Genomic DNA, 16,498 nt, shown 5'->3' on the forward strand with positions numbered 1-16,498 from the left:
GAGAGTCAGCTTGGAGGAACCCCTGGGTCTGGAACGGCGAGCACGTCCGCGAAGGGAAGGGAGAACGGCTCCGAGAGCGTCAAAGGAGGAGCGAACGAACAGTCCGACGGCAACGGCAGCAGCACAAGGGAGAAACTTGAGGATGCCTGTGGAGAGAAAGGCGGACGGGGAGGGCCCCCGGTTAAATAGGCGGAAGGGCGGGTGACGCCTCGGTGACGCCAGAGGACGCCCGGCTGCCGAAGGATCGTTCGCGCCCCAAAGGCGAATCGACGCCATTAAGGAAGGATGTCCGTCGAAATCCGCAGACTGCCAGATCAGCGACAACCGCCATACGCCATAAAGAAGGCGGGGAGCTCGGAGCGCGCGCGCCTTTCTGAGGGATGGCGGCAATCTCGAAGCGTCACTCCCTTCACCCGTTCCCCTCCTGGTTCCAGGCTCGGAAGTGGGGGGCTACTGTTACGGGGGAACTTAGCCACCATGCCCCACGTGACCGGCACGCGCGCCCAGGAAGACTACGGCTGCCCCTTGATCCAGCAATCCGACCTCGGGTCGGATATCTTCGGCTCCGCAGCCCGACCCCGAGTCGGCTGCCCCTTGATCCAGCAATCCGACCTCGGGTCGGATATCTTCGGCTCCGCAGCCCGACCCCGAGTCGGCTGCCCCTTGATCCGGCAATCCGACCTCGGGTCGGATATCTTCGGCTCCGCAGTCCGACCCCGAGTCGGTTGCCCCTTGATCCAGCAATCCGACCTCGGGTCGGCAGTCTCTTGACAACAACAGACTGTTCCCCTGAGGCACGCCGCGGCCCCCTGCTCCACTACTTCCTGCAACGGCCGAATCCGGCGCTGCCCCACGATCCCCTGTAACAGCCGTACAAAGCGGAGCTCCACTACGCCCTGCCATGGCCGTACCCAGCGCTGCCCCACGACGCCCTGTAACGGCCACGTCAGTGGCAACCCCATCGTGCCACACGATGACGAATCCCCAGAAAAACCCCCCAGTCTGATATATATGGGACTGGGGGGGAAGGGGGAGGGAAAGAAAGATTTTCCAGAGTATCATCTTACCTGCTACCTCTCCTTCTCCTTCTCCTTCGATCTTCCCTGACTTGATCGTCGGAGGGCCCCCACTACCCTGGTGGTGGTGCGAGGCTTGCTTGCAGGTTTTTCGGCGGAGGGCAGAGCGCAACCAAAGCAATTCAAAGGGAACCCCGTTCACACCGCTGTGCCAATCGTTCTCGGTTTGGACCCCCAGCAACAGAACTTACATTTGGTAAGTTTGGCATACACTTCATGTTCTCTTAAGGTTTGCAGTACTATCCTCAAATGCTCTTCATGATTAGCCTGACTCTTAGAGTATATGAGGATGTCATCTATAAAGACTAACACAAACCTGTCAAGATAGGGTTTGAAAACTCGATTCATCAAATCCATGAATGCTGTTGGGGCATTTGTCAGCCCAAATGGAAGCACTAAAAACTCATAGTGCCCATATCTCGTTCTGAATGCAGTCTTCAATATATCTTCCTTCCTGATCCTTAGCTGATGATACCCAGACTGTAGATCAATCTTCGAAAAATACTCAGCCCCCTGCAATTGATCAAACATGTCATCTATCATGAGAAGTGGGTATCTGTTTTTGATGGTCACTTTATTCAGTTGTCTATAATCTATATACAATCTCAGTGACCCATCCTTCTTCTTCACAAACAAAATCGGGGCACCCCACGTGATGTACTGGGCCTAACAAATCCCTTGTCTAGCAAATCCTGCAACTGCACCTTCAACTCTCTCAGCTTTGTGAGTGTCATACGATAGGGAGCAATCGAAATAGGGTTTGTACCAGGGAGAAGTTTAATACTGAACTTAATGTCTCTATCGGATGGCAATTCTGATAATTTCCTTGGAAATATATCTGGATATTTCCTAGCAACTGGAATTTGTTGCAGATCAACAGACTCCACTTGGGTGTCCATCACATAATCTAGATAACCTTGACACCCCTTTTCCAGCGGTCTCTTTGCTTTCATTGCAGACACCAAATTCACTGGGACCTCACTCCTATCCCCTTGATATGCAAATTCACCCCCATCTAAAGGTCTAAAGATAATATTCTTTTCTTGATAGTTAATGGTGGCACGATTGTCTGATAACCAATCCATGCCCAATATGACATCAAAGTCTAATACTGCCAACTCAATCAAATCGACTAGGAGTGTTCTACCTTCTATCTCTACCACACAGGTAGGATACACATACTTCACTTCTATACTGTCCCCTATAGGTGTACTAATAACTAAGGGAATATGCATCAATATCTTATCTTTAGGCAACTTCTTAACATAATAAGGGGATACAAAGGAATGAGTAGCTCCAGAATCAAACAGTACTCTAGTTTTAATCTTATCAATGACAAGCATACCTGTCACCACTGCATTCGATGCATGTACCTCCTGTGGATTTACTGTGAATACTCTTTCTTGCCCTCTGCCTACTGGAGCTGACGGCTGTGATGGTCCAGCGCTCTGCTGCGTTGTTTGTGCCTGACCTCTGCCTCTGTCTACAGGCCCTCTGCTGCTGGGTCTGTCCATCTGCATAGAAGGGTAGGATGCCGAAGGTACAAACTGCTGGGTGGCACTTTGAGGGCATTCTCTGGCAAAATGATCCAGCTGCCCACACCTGTAGCACACTCCCTGACCCTTTCTGTATCTGCCAGGGTGCTTCTTTCCACATGTGTCACACACTGACCATGACTGAAACCTTGGTTCAGTTTTGGCCATGGCGACTGGAGGACGAGGTGCTGATGATAGAAAAACATCTTGTGATTGACCTCTTCTCCTCCACTTCCTCTTACGTGGGGTTGGTGGAGCAGAGCGTACAGACTGCTCTGTCGGGCCCTCTGAGAGATCTGCTCCCTCCGATCTACCTCTGCTGCTTTGTCCTTTCCCCACATTCATTTTCCTCTATTCTCTTTCAGCTCTTTCTTTTTTGTTTCTAGTCTCCCACTAATTTACTTTATCTATAAGCTTGGACAAAATGGAGACCTCCACTGCCAACACCGCATTATAAAGCGGGGATATCAGACCTCGTCCGAACCTTTCTATCCTGGAAGCTTCAGTGGGGATGATGTAAGGAGCATACCTCCCTAATCTTGTAAACTCACGAGCGTACTCAGCTACGCTTATTCCGGGCATCTGCTTTAGCCTCTCAAACTGAAGAGCCTGATTCTGCCTCTCTGCCGGAGATAAGAACTCATCCATTACTACTTGCCTGAACTCTTTTCAGGTTGGAGGATTCCTACTGTACAATCTGTCCTCCATCTATCTCTGGTACCAATCCCAGGCAAGCAAAATAGGGCAGTCTCCGGATCATCTTTTCAGTCTCTTGCAGGAATCTCTGAGGATCTTCACCATCTTCCCCCTTAAATTCTGAGGTTCTAAGCCTTAGAAAATTATGTACAGTGATCTCCTCATCATTCAGAGCCCGCTGGTCAAACTCCTCGGCACAAGTACAAGAGGTGGGATGGATGCTATTGACAGGGCAGGAGGCTTCCCCCGAGCAATTTGCTCCCTCAGAGCTTGATTCTCTACCAGCAACTGTTCCACCAGTGCATCTCTACTTCCTACTTCTCCTTGATCATCAACCCTCCGTCTGTCAGCAGGAGGAGATTTTTCTCTCTGGGGCTTGACGTGTGCGGAACCCGCATCAAACTCTATATCTGGCTCCGTCCTCCTTCCAGGACGAGCGGGTCCTTCCCTTAGAGGCATCCTTTATATATTTCTAAAAAGAAACAAAGAGAGAGGGTGGTCACTACACACTGAGTCATAAAAAGTTTTACTAAATTGTAAATGCTTTGATACCAAGCTTTGTCACGACCCCCATTCCGCGGACAACCGCGACAGTCCTAGGGTGCGGGTAGGCATAAGGCCACCAGCCATCACGTAAAACCCTACTTACTTATCATAATCATCAATAAATCTCTGAAAATTTTGGCATGATATATGCACAAAATGATCACATTTTTTCTATATTTACATGTTAGGATATATCAAAACATACAACAACTCTACTTGTCAGAGTAGTAATTACATAACAACCTTAACAGGATATCGACTATAATCATAACCTATCACATAATGAACCTGGACAATATATATCAATACATCATCATAGGCATATAACTCATCTGTATATAAAAAAAATCTGGTTCCCATTTCATTCATGGTCAAACCCATATCCACAATAAGATCTCTGTCTATAACTGCACACTATATACAACTGAGGGTTTATAATACACCAAAATATAAACATCTATTCTACACTATGCTATGGAGCAACACAGCTAACAGTCAACCTCTAATCCTGTTCTTCTCTATACATCACCTGGCCTTCAACAAAAACATCAAACTGGGAAGTGAGTATATAATACCCAGTGAGTAGAGTAGAGATTACTATGCACATGAGGCAAACATAAATCATAGCTCGAGGTGAAATCTCAAGAGTATATGAATAGTGATCAATAACAAGATATATATGAACTTAATATATAGAATATGGAGTAAGTCATCACAATATCACCATAATCATAGTCAACTCATCTTGAGCATATATAGAATAATCAAATAAACATGTATGATACTCATGAATATGCTCAATAGGTCATAATGCTGAAATATACAAATCGGGGTGTCAATATGCTGAATCATCAACAAGACAGCTATCGGAAGGTGGGTCTTATGCCCCAGGCGAACCACACTAACTTCCTACTGCCACATGCATATGCAGAATATGACACTATTATAATAATACAAATGCTGGCCAGTATCCAGAACAGAAATCCATAGAAAACTGTGAGACTCATCTCACATCTAAATACTGAATGGCACTTCGCGGAAATACAACCACCGCGGAAAGCCTATTGCACTTCGCGGGGACTTAGGCCCTGTTTGGGGGAGCTTTTGGAGGGCCAGAAAGCACTTTCTGGCCCTCCAAAAGTACTTTTAGATGAAGAACTGTGTTTGGTAAATTTTTCAACAAGCTGTTTCAGCTTTTGCGGGAAGCTGAAAACAGCTTTTGGGAGGAAGCTCCAATTTGGAGCTTTTGGAAGGAAGTTGTTTCAGCTTTTTTGGAAAGTTGTATTTTTGACAAAAATACCCATATTAAAATAACATAATTACATAGTTTATCCCTGTATAAACCTAAAAATCTGCTGGAGCCAAGAACCCAAGCCGTCAGACTCCCTTCCGTAAGAAAAGGTATTTTTCTTTTCAATTTTTATATGCATCTCTTGAACCACATTTTAGAAGAAAAAAATTTTAATCCTTTTTCATACCTTCCAAAATCAATCTATTATTTTTTTTTTATCATCAACCTCACGGCCCACGCTGAGGTCCTCCTCGAGCGTGGACCACGAAGAAGAGCCCCTCGACCGCGGAAAATTATTTTATGAAAAATTATTATGGAAAATTATTTTATACTAATAATTATAATATTTTATACCTTTATTTTTGTATTATACTATAAATATAATATCATATTATATTATATCATAATACATTAATATGTTATGTTAAATAATTTAATATTATGTTATATTATGGAAAATTAATTTATACTAATAATTATAATATTCTATACCTTTATTTTTGTATTATACTATAAATATTATATTATATTACATTACATTATAATACATTAATATGTTATTTTAAATAATTTAATATTATGTTATATTATGGAAATTTAATTTATAATAATAATTATAATATTTTATACCTTTATTATTGTATTATACTATAAATATTGTATTATATTACATTACATTATAATACATTAATATGTTATTTTAAATAATTTAATATTATGTTATATTATGAGAAATTAATTTATACTAATAATTATAATATTTTATACTTTTATTATTGTATTATACTATAAATATAATATATATTACATTATATCATAATACATTAATATGTTATATTAAATAATTTAATATTATGTTATATTACCAAATATTAATTTACTCTAATAATTATATTACTATTATGCTATATTAACATAATATTATTTTATATTACAATAATATTATACTATATCGTATATTTATGTATTAATTTATGTTATGTTTTATTATGTTCTGTTGTATAATACTATGCAATATCCTTTATGGTAATTTTGTCATATAAAAGTACTTTCTCAGTTTGTTTACCAAACACAAAACAAAGTACCACAGCACTTTACGAATGTAGTTACCAAACAGCAAACAGCTTTTTATAACAGCTCTACTTCAGACAGCTCTACTTCCAACAGCTCTACTTCCAACAGCTCTACTGCCAACAGCTCCCCCCAAACAGGGCCTTAGTATGCCCGGCGGAAAGCAAATGCATGCCATAGGACCGGTCGATCCTACGCTTAGGACGTATTTTCTCCTAGAAAGGGACTGGGCTGCGTCCACCCAGGGGACAACTATGTGCACATAGGCCGATGTCTAACCCCATCGACTATAGGTGTCTTATAGATACTACCAAGCTATGTATAAATGACATGATGCACACTCCCTATACTTTACTATAAAAGAGTATCAATCAATACTACCACTCACTCAACCACAACCCAATCATAAGCTGGACATCAGGGTTGGGAGTGAGGAGTCGAGGGAATGCGAATATAACTCAATATGCTATGATCATCTCTGAGTGGCACCGTACACTCCCTGAGTGGCGCCACACAAAGGTCACTCTCTCCTTTATCTCTATCTCACATGATACTAAGTGATAAAATCAAGAATCGTTGGAATGAGAAGGCCCTACAAGTATTTAAAATAGAGGAAATGAAATCTATGAATAAAAGAAATCATTTCACAACTTGGAACCAACTTAATCTCTCTTTTCTCCCTTGTAATTTCTCTCAATCTCCTCCAAATGCCTGTACAAGATAATCAAGCATGGAGAAACAAGAATATAGAGAAATCTACTACAAATATCAATCAACATGCTCAAGTGGGATCAATCCACACTTGGCAACCATTTATGAAAATGAACTAAGAAATGCTCATGATGCAAAGTACATAACTCCCACTCACTTGTTAATCCGGCACGGTCCTGATACGCCTCCAAAACTCTACAGTAGGCAGTAGAGGACTTTTTTTCTTGTTCCCTAACTTTTTGCCTAATTGAAACATATATTAATCATACACTTAGTCTTGTATCAAGGCCCATTATCTATGTATCAATCACAAACATAGAAAACTTTAATTGACTCCACTCCCCCTTCTCTAAATCTTTTACCTTTCTCACCCGGATGAACAGTAATTTGGACCAACAGCCGGTTACTTTATCTCGAGTTTGATCTATTTTTCATACTCTAAATTCTATGAAATTTATACTTAATATTCTACACTTATAGAGATTTCCAGAGAGGTAACATGCATCACCATCGAAGGCCGATTGACTTCTGAAACATGTCACTGAAGTCAGAACATCGACACAGATTTTCTCCAGTCCCAAAAAAACCTTGTCGAAATCCGACTCTTCTCTTTTAACCTCCCCTAAAACTTTCATCTACCCTTTCTATAGCCTAAATTCTCTAGAATACTAGGTAGGGATGGGGTATTTACATTTTTTTTTTCTCTGAAAACTGGGGTCTTTACATAGAGGGAAAGGAGACCTACGCTTTTTTCTTCAGCTGGCAACGCAACCGGAGCTTCCTTCTACCTCAAATTTCTTTCCTCTCTCTCTTTTCTTCTTCTTCTTCTTCTTCTTCTTCTTCTTCTTCTTCTTTTTCTTTTCTTTCTTCACCGCCTAAAGCCAATTCCCTTCCCTTCTCTCTCTGACTCTCTCTCGGTTTAAATCCCAAAAGCCACAGCACACCCTCAAAACCCCTAATTCCATCACATCAAGCACAAAAATTTCCATTTTGCCGCTGCCACTTCAATGCATTTTCAATTATGCCATTAACTTTTGATTCCTTTTAATACTATCCCTCCTATTAACTTAAGGATTATTCTATTCTTCTTTTTTTTAAAAAAAAAAAAATTTCGGGGTTATTACACTAAATTTCTTATGAAGGGATGGTCCTCCATCATACTCCCTCAATTGGAAAGAACTCAACTCTAAAGAGCTTGACTACAAGAACAACTTGAGAAGCTTAGGATCCAAGGCATAAAACTCATCCTTTGTAGCAAGAAATATTAGATGAAAGATAGCCTTTCCACTAGACCAAATAACTATAGAAACTATCATGATAAGAAGTAATAACATCATCTTCTAAAATTGTTTTAATCTCATCTCTATGGAATTTAGAAATTAAATTACCTATGGGAACATTAGAGGATAAAGTAGGAGGCTTAAAGGTGCCTCAGTAAGGTAATACATCATCTACATTGAAGACATAACTAATATTTATATTCCCAAGTAAATCAAGTAAACATGCATTAGGTCAAAGTTTTCTAATGATGAAGAATGGTCTAATGGCTTAGGCATGCAATTCCTTGAAGAATTTTTAAAAAAAATGTTCTAGAAAAATGCAAGTCATGACATTATCTCCTACATTAAACTCTTTAACCTTATGATACACATTAGCAACAAGTTTGTAATCCACATTACTCATTGCAATTTTACACCAAAATTTATGGTTCAAGATATAGATACCTTTTCTAACAAAAACTTGAGAGATGGTTTATTCTTAGATATAGATTCCTTATATGAAGATATGACAAAGGTCATAATGATGTTCTTATCCTTATACTTAAATACATAGGTGTTCTCCCTAGCTATCATATTTAGTCACATCTATGTCATAAAGCCACGGACGCTCTAACAAAATATGTGCCACATCCATAGGTAAAATACATCATAGTACACCTCATCCTCATAATCTCTTATTTTGATAGGCACTAAATATCTCTCAGTTACAAGCAAAGTTGTCTTAATAACTCGAGCTATCATACAAAGCTTGCAGTGTGGCTGTACCTTAAGGTTCAATCTAGCTATAGAAACCTTAGAGATCACATTATTGGTATTATCCCTATCTATAACGTACTTAGCAGTTCTCTCATTGTATCTAATAAAGGTGTGAAAAATACTAGTACGCTTCCACTTATTATTATCCACAATAGTGATCAAAATACTTCTTACTATATTATAATGATGATCATCTATCTCTAAATTATCCTCAGACTCTTCCTCATCTCCAACATATTATATAAGATCTACTACATGGTCCTCAACCTCTTCTGGATTATTGACTCTTGTTCTAAACAACTAAAGCTCGTTGAAGAAAACGTGCAGCTATATGACCTCTATTATGATAGTGATGACACTGCATTAAAGAACTACTAGAGTGAACATCACTTACATAACCACTAGGATGGATAATAAATGAAGGTTTCCTATTCCAAGCAGTGATATCCCTAAAAGTTGATTAGAAAATAATCTAAGACTAGGTAGCAGATGTCAACCGAAAGATGGTTCTAGACTAACAAGATACTCTCACCTAAGCGGACTTATGTCAAGAAAGAGTCTTAAGATACCTCTCTATATTGATAGCTTTTGGATAGGCCTCCTCCGAAGAATTAGGAGCATAACTCTACCTCCCTCTTTATGTTTTCCGTAAACCTATTGATAAATCTCCTAATTGTGTGGAATAGATCTTCCTTTATCCTAGTCCTAAACATAATCTCATCAATCTTTTCATGTACTTGGACATAGTTGAGGTTTACCTAATGTTTAGAAGTTGATTGAACAACTGATTTCTATAGTAAGAAGATAGGTATTCCTCCATTAACATCTGCTTCATAACTATCCACGAGATGATAAGTGGCTCATCTAAATGCTAAAGATTTTGTTGGACCCTTTGCCAATATTTCTTAGGAGATCCTACCAAATTTATCTTAGCAAAGTGAACTCCCTCTCCATCAGTCATATCATACCAATCAAAGTAATTTTCAACCTCTTCCAACTAATCTCGAAGGGTATCAAGGTCTAATTTAATTACGATCATAAGAGACACTTCAACCTTAACCAACCTAATAATACTTATACTATTCTCCTAGTCATATATATAGGGTGGAGGGGAATACCTATTGACCTTATTAGGATATCTAGCATGTTCATCAACTAGTCTATGATGGACTCAACCTAGACAGTCATAGACTGGCTGCCTATGGTCTTGTCTATGCAAATTCGAACTTGCATTGAAAATGCTCTTCATTTCTCTATCTCACTTTCATTCGTACGTAGAAAATACATTACATTACATATATGGAGTTGGTTGACAGTGGTTATCAAATGATTGAACAACTGGGATCAACATAAAAAAAATACCCACAAATGTGTCGAAATGGTGATTGAAGTGTCAAAAATAGCCAATACCGTCATATCCTCAAATTGCACGGAACCTATTACCACTACCTTTTCGATAACAAAGCCCTCGACCAAGGGATTAACCCAAAATGAGTGATTCATGCTGCTGGCTGCCCACCTCTTTTGAGCCTAAGTCAAGCAAAGGTCCTTGCCAAGGTGTCTACTATTTCCTATAAACTCATCCTCCTCAATTACATCCTCATCAAACATAGACTCCATATTATAAGGATGATATTTAGGTAAGGCTCGAACAACAACTCTAGGGGCATGGCTCATCTTATTAACAGTTGCTCTTGACTAAGAAGTGGAGAGGATACATTGAGCTGACCCAACTAAATAAGGTGACCCAAGTGGTTGCGTAACAGACTTATTCACCCCTAAACTCTTAGGGCTTGAGCTACCTGCTGATTCAATTGTCTAAATTGCTCATTCATTTACTAAAATTTTTGATCTGCAGAGTTCATGAGGGCTTTAGAATCAAATGGTGGTGTAAAAGTAGAGGGAACAACATATGGGGTAATGTGATCAATAATGGAGGGGGTGGTCATTCTATTTGTTCTTAATCATGGTGTGATACACTCAAGTATAGAATTATGAAAGTATGTAGAGATGATTTAAAATTATAATAAGTAATTATGAATCCTAAACTACTATGATGCACACACATAAGACTAGTATATTTAAGGCAGATAATATGCCAAAGTCCACTATGGCAACAAACCAAGCTAAATGAAATAAATAAGAAGGCTAGATAAGGGTTAGCTACAACAAACAAGAATATAGGTTTTCTTTTTCTTGTGGGAAAAGAGGAATAAGATGAAACTTGTAACTAAAGCAACTTACTAACCACCTAAGCAAATAAATATTTATCAAACTTTCAGAAAGAAAATCTTACCTCACACAGAATACTTTAAACCATTACTGCACCTTCTAGCAAAGAAAAACTCACTATAAAGGTGAAATAGATACCAAAAAATGGAATCAGTGTATCGAAATTAGCTAGGGATAGATTTTTGATGCTAACATGGCACTGATATGGCGCACAATACTGACATGATGCAGACGTGGAAGTTGGTGTCAACAAGTGACGTGGCACCGTTGACCTGGCAAGATATGCTGATTGGATGCTAACATTTCGCTGCTAACTAGCCGTGGACACGTTGATGACATGGCAGTGATGATGATGTGTTGCTGGATAGATACTGACTGGCACCATTGATTGGATATTGATGTAGTGATGATGTGGCAATGAGTCAGCTATTGGTGAGGCGCTGACTAGACTAGATCTATTAATCGAATTTGAGTCCGTGTTGGATTGGGATTAAAACTAGATTCGGTTGGGGCCATCCTTCATTGTGAGGCTTTGGTTCCAAAGCTCTAGAAGATGGTGGTGATGCAGGACCTCTTGGTGGCAACCAACGAGGGAGGTCGAGGTTGATGGAAAGGACGACGACTATGTAGAAGGCATTGATAATGACAAGGAGGTGAGCGATGAAGACAACATGTGGAGAGGGCAAGACCTCTTAGTGGCTCCTGGAGGATGGGTCCAGTGCAAAGGCCAATGATGTCTCTGTGGAGGCGATGAGTAGGTGAGCATAGATCATGAAAAAAGGGTAAAACTCTGGTTGTGGATTACAATGAAGAGAGGCCGATTGGTGGAGAGGATCGGATTGGGTTCGGGGATGAGAGATTAGGAGAGAAAAATGAGGTGGAAATAGAGGAGACTAATGGCTGCCTTGGCGTCGATATAGTAGTTAGTAGGCCGACGAAATTAAGGAGAGACAAAAGTAGTCGAGCAGCAATGAGGTAGGAAGGTGGGTTCAGGCATCCAGTCAAGCAATAGAGGGGTGAAGTTCGATGAGAAGATGGAGAAAAGGTGCTAGAAGAGAGAGGACTCTGACAAAGGGGTAGTGGGCCACTGGTGGGTTGGATGGAGATGGTCATGACAGGAAAAACGACGGACCATTTTGTTTTATTTTGTTTTCTTTTTTTTTCTTTTTCATTTTTGGTGTTGGTGCAGTAGGGTGGTGGCGGCGTTGGGTTGCTAGGGGTGCAGAGATGCCATGGTAGTGGAGGTGGATCAAGATTTGTTTTGATAACAATTGACGCAAGATAGAGGTAGAAAAAAAGAAAAGGGGAGCGAGGAGAAGAAGAAGGAGAAGAAGGCAGAGGGAAAGAGAGGATGGATTTTCAATATTTTGTAATCCCAATAATTCAAGCAATATTTTTAGTTGATATAGCAATGGGTTATAGAGACAACCCAGAAACCTAATAAGAATCCTTATAAAAATAAAATACTAAAATTTACATAAAATTCTAATACTATAGTCCACAAAATTTTCATAGTACTAGAGTCCATATAAAAATAATTTTTTTTAGTTATTTATGCTTAATAGAAGTGTACCTAATTTTTTTATTAATCGATGGTCCTCCATCAGACAAGACCTATTAGGTCTATTATGTTGTACTTGAGACTCACAACCTAGAGCCTTTTTATGGCTCGGTCCAAATAACCATCAAAGAGATACATAAAGGCCTCAATGACTCTATCAATAAAGACCTTAATAGCCTATTAGTGCTAGCAACTCATAATGGCCTGACAGTGCATATGCTTTATAATCTACATACGATTTTAAAGTCAAATACACATTTAAACTTTCTCTATAATACTTATGTTATAATTAAAATCAAATTTTAAATTTTAAAATCAAATTTAAGTTGGGCAGAGCATGTGGCAAAATATGCTAACCACGTGCATATATGCACATGCCATGCGCAAGCGCAAGTGCATATGCATGTGCATGGCTAGCCAGCTAAGACATCCAAGTGCATGTGCATGTGGTCACCAACCCACCATCCCTAAAGCCCAAGAAGGCTTGGAATTACTGGACATCATAATGCAAAAGTATCTGCATTTAAGTATCCAATGCGGGACTATTAAGAATGAGATTTTAAAACTTTGATCCTTTTCAAAAAGGGAAATAATGAAATTTCTATTTAAAATTTTAACCTTTTTTGAAAGGAAATTAAAATTTCCAACAAGTGAAACCACTTAAGCACATAATCAAAATAGGATTTGTGGGCAAGCATATAAAAAAGGCATGCAAGGATAAAGTCTTTCTCATTAGAATGGAAGAGCAGTAAAGTAAAAAAGGAAGTTACTTGTAGAAAGTAGGACCAAAAATATGAACATCAAGCCAATTAGTTCTCCTTAGCTCCATCCTTAAGTCAGAACTCAACACTTACAAGCAAGGACTACTCATTATGGTTTTACTCTTTCATGTCATGGAGGAGAGCCTAACCCTTATTATAAAGATGTATGTTTTTACTTGTTACTTGCAAAGATCAGCAACGTATCCATGCGTTGATACAACTTGAACCAACCAACAAACTTATACGCTAAATGCAGATATTCCCATATTAGCTCAGGTTTAATTTGGACTATGTAAGCTTGTGCATAAGAGGATGAAACAATATATTTCTAAATATAATGAGATAGGGGTTTCCTTCCAACTAGAGGTCTGAACATATTTAAGCCAAGCTTATGTTGCCCAGATACACAACCCAAGAGGGAGTGGGATGAATTGGATTTTTAAAAAAAAATAACTAGTATGTGCAATTAAAAATTAATTTTCAAAGTGAAGTGAGTGTCAAAGTGAGTATGCAGATATGAAAAAAAAAAAAAAGACATTCACAATAAGCAAACACACAAATTTATAATAGTCCGGTGTTAAACTCAGCACCTACGTCCATTTTCTAAGAAATTCTTCTTAAGAATTCTACTATAATCTTTTCAAGATTACAACAAGATTATTTTAAACAGGCTCACAAGCAATCCAATTGATTTTTTCAGGTAATCAACCAAAATTACCCCTTATTAAAGCCTTTCCTAGGCTTGATAGAACATACAATCTAATTCAAAATTTGGATGGACCTTTTCCTAAGTTTTAATCCTTAAAACTTGTTACAATAGAGAATAAGATTTTTTAATGAAAATAACTAAAGCCCCTTAATGAGCTGATTGAGGCTTAGTTGAGCTCTAATGGAAGCAGTGGTTAGCCTTGAACGAGACTTGAAAGCTCTTACTTAATGCTTTAGATATGTGGAACATATGATTTTGAAAGTTCACATTTAAGGCTCTCTTTTCTTTTTGTTTCACTTTTTATTTTCACTATCTATTATCTTTCTTGAGTGTTTCCATACATTTATATCTTAAAAAACAGTTTGAAGACTATTTCTAGCCATTAGAGAGGCCGAAATAGCCGTTGGAAGTAAAAATAGGCATTTTGATTTTGTAGAAAACTAGCCATTACTATTGTCAGGTGCAGACGGGTCGACTCGATTTCTTTAGAAGTCGGCTTATGATCTTCGAAGATTAACTTTTTTTCTTTAGGAGTCAACTTGATAAAGTGCTCATTTTTGTTGTGCTCTATCTTTTGTCAACGACTATTCTGAGGTCGACTTAACATGTGCTAGGGTCGACTCTTGTTCTGCAGGAGTCGACTTGTGATACTTCATGGTCGACTCATAAATGTACATTTTTTTGCCTCCTTCTGTTTTTCATGTGAGTCTGTTCTTGGGTCATCTTGGATTATCTAGGGGTCGATTTGTGAAGGTGTGTCATTCTTTGTTTGTTGTGTCGAGGTCGACTTGCGTTCTCTTAGGGTCAACTTTAGAAACCGTCTAAAACTGAGTTCTTCTGTTTAAACCTGTGGACGTTCAAAGGTCGCCTCATAGTGTTTTTAGGGTCGACTCCTTTTATGTTAAGCTTCATAAATTTGAGTTATGTTCTTTCCACTTTAGTGTTTTAGGTTGATATTATCTTGGTTTCTTATAACCATTCTTGTACACTCCAAATATATGATTTGTGAACTTTTTTACTCAAATATTTTGTATCATCAAAATCAAGCTTTTTGGTTTAACAACCTAGCTCAATAACAACTCATTTTGTAATTGATCCGTGCTCAAACCAAGTTAGCTAACTTTGAGTTGAACTTCAACTGTTCATAAACACCTACTTTTAAGAAATTTAATGCAAGCATGAAACCCTACTCCATAAGGCTTTCATATGTACAATCTAATCTAGTTTTAACCATTATATAATCACATTATCATTATTATGATTACAAAATATCCTTTTACATATAAGCTATATTATTATTATATATCTCAATTAGTTATTCATTCTTATTTCGAACTTAAGTGAGCTAACGTAGAGCAAGCCAAGCCTCTCTCTACAACTTAGGTCATATATTAATCAAACTAGCCAAACTCAACCCGAATTCAAACAAAATATGAGCTGCTCACAAATTATTTGAGTTAAAGCTTTAGTATTGGAGTTAAGAGCTTTGTCAACCTATATGCTAAAATGTTTTGCTTTCTTTGAAAGTAGAATATAATGGAATTAAGAGCTAAAGTTAAAGCTACAAAGAAAAAAAAAATTAATTTTCTTATTGTTGGAATAAGTTACTACATGTATATTCAGAGTTTTAGCCTCAATGATTTACATCTTGGTTGCTTTTTAATGTTGCTTTAAATCGTCTATTTTTATAGCCTATAAAAAGCAAGGCTAGGCAATCATTTGTTAATTTGGTGTATACTTTCATGCTTTGACCAAATTATCAAGGATAACTACCTCTACCCCAAATTTGGTATGTGTATACCTTTATAAATATTTAAAATAGTATATATATATATATATATATATATCTTCGTAAATTTACTATTTATGTGTATATAGTTATAAATTATTCTTCAAATATCTACAGGATATACATGCATACATAAAAATTTATCCTGGTGATCGCCTGATAGGGAGGGCCGTTTGTCGCTTCACCGAATGAAAGCGGAGGTGTTCAACTTGTAGTTGTACTTGCCTCTAGATTTTAGCATGGCGCGGCCTTGTGGTCCAGCCCAAGATGCCATCGCTTGACAACTGACGGACCACCCAACCCGGCCTACCGCTAATGTCCACATTTCAAAGGAGCGAAACACGGGTCATGGAGCTGGAAGCCGCCGTCGGCTCTCTGAACCAAGTAATTGGGTCACTCTTTTATAATCATCAATTGAGTCAGTTAGTGAAAAAATTTTCAAAAAAGGACAGTGATGGAAGGCGCTGGCGAGTCAAAAAGTCAT

This window comes from Phoenix dactylifera, chromosome 7, assembly GCF_051530095.1.
Source record: "Phoenix dactylifera cultivar Ajwa chromosome 7, Ajwa_hap1_PhDact_Kaust_v1.1, whole genome shotgun sequence".
Lineage (NCBI taxonomy): Eukaryota > Viridiplantae > Streptophyta > Magnoliopsida > Arecales > Arecaceae > Phoenix > Phoenix dactylifera.